This window comes from Microtus pennsylvanicus, chromosome 13, assembly GCF_037038515.1.
Source record: "Microtus pennsylvanicus isolate mMicPen1 chromosome 13, mMicPen1.hap1, whole genome shotgun sequence".
Classification (NCBI taxonomy): domain Eukaryota; kingdom Metazoa; phylum Chordata; class Mammalia; order Rodentia; family Cricetidae; genus Microtus; species Microtus pennsylvanicus.
In genome coordinates, this window is record NC_134591.1 from 72828918 (window position 1) to 72833705 (window position 4788).

Below are 4788 nucleotides of genomic sequence, written 5' to 3' on the forward strand. Positions count from 1 at the left end.
TGGCTATAATCAAAATATCCGTGCCAGTATCCAGAAGACCAGAAAATCTTTTTCCATTTATAAACAAGTTAGTTCTGGTTTCTGAGAACCTACGTCTTGTAGCCAATATGAGTCAGATGAACCAAATCCGTCCTTTTCCGTCTTTTCTTTCTTTCTTGCTTTGACTTTTGGTTTGCACGGCAGGAAGTAAAATTAACTGTGCAAGCCTCTGACCTGCTTTTACTACAGAAACTCCACTTGGTGAGTGAGTCATCACCTTGATCTCTCCCTCAAAATCAGCATCAACGGCTCCAGGAGCAACAACAATTCCTTGCATAGTTGTGCTACTTACTTCTCCCTAACAATAATCCTACAGTGGCTTTTGGTAAAGGCCCATAAACCCCCATGGGGAGAGCTTGCATCCTCTCTTCAGGTGTCCGAACCGTGTATACAGAAGAGCTGAAACCAAAAGTCAAGCCCTGCAGATCCTGGGGTTGCTCAGAAAAGGTCCTATATTGATTTCCATGTGGGGGAACAGATTGCTGGATTGCCCCATAATTTTGTCTCTGGGCCTGAGGCTATCCCCAGCATGTTTCCCAAAAGGGGATTTCCTAGATCATCTCTTTTTGATCTGTACTCACTAGTCCAATGTTTTCCTCTCCTGCGTAATCCTGGTTCTCTTCTTGTCCTCGGGCTTACTCTCCTATCAGGACATTGTCTGACCTGATGCCCCATAAGACTGCATCCAAAACAGCCTCCAGGAATTCCTGTAGTTTGCATTCTTCCTGGGCCTAGGTTGCTCTGTTGGGGTAAGACATCATTAGTTGTCTTTCCCTGCAAGGCAGCAGCTATGGCCATTCCCTGTGTATATGATTGGCCGATATCCGAGCAAAATCAGATATAATCTGCAATGTTACCCTGCTTTTTAAAAGGTCTTAGAGCCACCTTACATATAACATTGTTGTTCTCAAAGGCTAGCTGTTTAATTATTACCTGCCCTGCTTCTGTGTCACCAATCAACCTATTAAATGCCTGGAATGGCCGGGCGATGGTGGCGCATGCCTTTAATCCCAGCACTCGGGAGGCAGAGGCAGGCGGATCTCTGTGAGTTCAAGACCAGCCTGGTCTACAAGAGCTAGTTCCAGAACAGGCTCCAAAGCCACAGAGAAACCCTGTCTTGAAAAACAAAAACAAAAACAAAAATGCCTGGAATATGTTGGTCTGGAAACAAAGTCCTGAAATAATTCATCTGGTCCCTGTCTTATACTAGATAACTCCTCTCCTGTTCTTTTGATGATGGAAGTCTACTCTAGGCCTTCTTGGTCGCTGCATTAATTTGGACATATGCTGCCACATCAGATTCTAACCGCCGATCTGCTCCCATATAAGGTCCCGCACCTGCAGCATCTCATACCAAACAGGAGTCTGCTGAGCTCTGTTTCTCTCAGCTATGGTCTGACATTGTTCTGCAAACTCAGTTTTCCACAACAGATAATCTCCTCCTGACAGGCAAGCCTTGGCTATCTGCTTCCAATCTGCTGGCGGCAGAGTTTCCACCACTATATTTTCTAACAGCGTCTGGGTAAATGGCGCTGTAGGACCATACTGAGTGCAAGCAGTTTTTAATTCTTTGAGTAACTTAAATGATATAGGAGTATGTATCCTAAGCAAATTTCTTTGCGCATCTCTTTGCTCTATTACGGGAAACAATTGAAATCCTTGCATCTCTTCCCCTCTGCTGGTGGCTTCTCTGATACAAGCTTGTTAAGGAGATTCATTACTATTGCTATGTGTCTGCTTCACTCTCGGAGTGCTCTGTACCATAGGCGCATCTAAACCAGCTATTACGGTAGGAAGAGAATTGCTCTTTAGACAAGAGTTCTGGATCTGCAGAGTTTCTAGTCTGTGTGATAGCAGGATTACCATCCTCAAGCTTTTTAGCTCCTTCTGAACCTCCTTATTCTGTCCCTGTCTCTCAGCATGGCTGGTTGCTAGATGAAGACTCCCCCTCATAATCTAAACCATTAGTCTCTGACTGATTGTAACTACTCGGTTCTATAGAAGCATCTAACAACTCCTCTGGTGGTGCAGAGGGAAGTACCTCCTGCTGGTCAAGATTTAAGTCCAACCTTTCCTGTATTAGCATCCTGAAAATAAGCGTGTCTACAGGGATGCTTTCTGGTCCATAATTACAATAATGTTGTTGAATCCTTATCCCTACTTCTTTCCTAAAGTACTGTGCTCAGAAAACCGAGGGCATATCCCCTCTATAAATTCTAAAAATTCCTGTATCTGATGCTGCTGTGCTCTTTCTCCTCTGCCCTTTAAAATATCTCCAATCAATGTCTCCAATCAACTGTACAGCCATTTGATGGCTTTTTACTTGCCCCATATTTCTATATTTACAAATTTTACTCCCAATATTACTGTCCTGCTTTATCCTATGCTTCTTTTTTTTTATAAAGATTTATTTATTTATTTCTTGTGTATACAACATTCTGCCTCCATGTATGCCCACACGCTAGAAGAGGGCGCCAGATCTCATTACAGACGGCTGTGAGCCACCATGTGGTTGCTGGGAATTGAACTCAGGACCTCTGGAAGAGCAGCCAGTGCTCTTAACCTCTGAGCCATCTCTCCAGCTCTTATCCTATGCTTCTATAATTCTGTTCTTGAGCGCTTATTACTCATGTATCCACCCATGGTGCAGTTTTCTCTCACGGGTTCCTTACTTTCTCCTCTGTACATCTGGTCACTTCTCCAGCATTTATCGGGGTTCAGCGGTCAGTCCCACGTTGCAGGCGCCACTATGTCAGGGTCCAACCCCAACATAAATTATCTTTCTGGAGCAGCGTGTAGGCACAGGAATAATTGAGACACAGTTCACACAGCAATATCAGAAGAGAGTGTCAGGGTACATTCAAATAACAGCTTTTATATCCAAAGGTAAACTGAGGGAGAAGTTCATTAGCATTTTGTTTCTATGGCTGCCCTATCACGTAGCTTAGATTAACACCTCTTTTTTAAATTTGTTTTGTTTTGTTTTTTAAGGCAGGATTTCTTTGTAGCTTTGGATCCTGTCCTGGAATTAGTGCTTGTAGACCAGGATGGTCTCAAACTCACAGAGATCCACCTGCCTCTGCCTCCCAAGTGCTGGGATTAAAGGCGTGCGCCACCACCGCCCGGCCTGGGGCTGCTTTCTTTAGGAGATAGTCCCTGGCCAGCCTTTGGGCGCACCCTAATAAAAAAATCAAGTTTGCTTCAAATTTGGCTCAAATTGTGGTAGTGGTCTTATTCTGATGTTGGAACTAACAGGCCCTTTTCATTGTTTGTTTTGGGGACATGTTCTCTCTGCACATCCCAGGTTGGCCTTGTACACCTTCCTATGCCCTCTGATTTCTGGAATTACAGGTATGTGCCACAAACACCATTCCTCTTACACCTTTTCAAAGTATGTCAGGCACTTGGGAGGCAGAGGCAGGCGGATCTCTGTGAGTTCGAGACCAGCCTGGTCTACAAGAGCTAGTTCCAGGACAGGCTCCAAAACCACAGAGAAACCCTGTCTTGAAAAACAAAACAAAACAAAAAAAAGAACAAAGTATGTCAGGCAGACCTGATATTTACTACATCCTCAGCCTTGAATGGTGTGGGGAGATGGCCCAGTGGTTAAGAGCACGGGCTGCTCTTCCATAGGAGGGGGGAGGTGAGGAGGAGAGGGGAGGAGAGGAGAGGAAAGGAAAGAAGGAAGGAAGGATGACCTCGAAGTTTAGAGCCTTCTGCCTCAACTTCCGGGATTTCTGGCTGCTTAGACTTGCCATTAGCTGAGCCCTTCCGATGGTTATTCTAGCTGGGTAGGAAGCTGCAGGCCTTACTGGAGGGGCAGGAGCATGCTAGTGAGGTCATACTCCAAGTACCTGGGTGTGGCCTCCAGTGAGAGGGACCACGGAACAGGACTATGGAAAAGTTCAAGGCTCCCAAGCTACTCCTGCTAGTGTTGTGTTCGGAGTTCATGTTCTTAGGTCTCATTCTGGGTTTTTCTGGTGCTCCCTCCCTAGAAGGTGAGAGTTTCGGCTGTGAGGGGCTTAATCTTCAGCTGTAGGTCTTCTTCCGAGAGAAAGCATCCTGGTACAGGTGGAAAAGTTTCGTGGCTACGTCACTCTTTAGCGGTGTTCTTTGTCTCTGCCGTTCTGCAAACCCGGGTACTTGATGTGCCCGAGGAGCTTTCTGCCGGCCCCACGCAGTGAGAAGCTGCTGAGACACTGAAGAACCTCGGCGCCCGGGTACCACTGCCAGTTCATTCATTGGTCCATGCTGCCCCCTAGTGGCCGTGCGCCACATCTGCCTTGATAGAGCCCAGGGTCCGCAGCTGCAAACTACAAGCCAGCCAGCATCCCAAGACCCACAAGCAGGGGGATTCAAGTCCAAAGGAGTCCAGAAGCACGTCAACACTTTATCAGCTTCTCTGTTTCTCGATATCTGCTTTCATTCAGATATTTTTTGTTTGGGTGCTGGGGATGGAAGCCAGGGTCTCAAAAACATGATTTATGTATTCAATTCACTGCACTACATCCCTAGTCACCTATATATACAGGACAGGGTCTCAGTACCTCTGGGTTCGAGCCCTAGAAACATCATCCCAGAATATAGGTGGAAACAGGGGAATTCAAAGCCAAGGCAATCCTGGACTATATAGGTAATTCAAGGCTAGCCTGGGACACATAAGATGCTATTTCACACAAATGAAACCCAAAAGGAAAACAACTCTTCCCCCGCCAAAACAAACAAACAAACAAACAAACAAAAACAAGA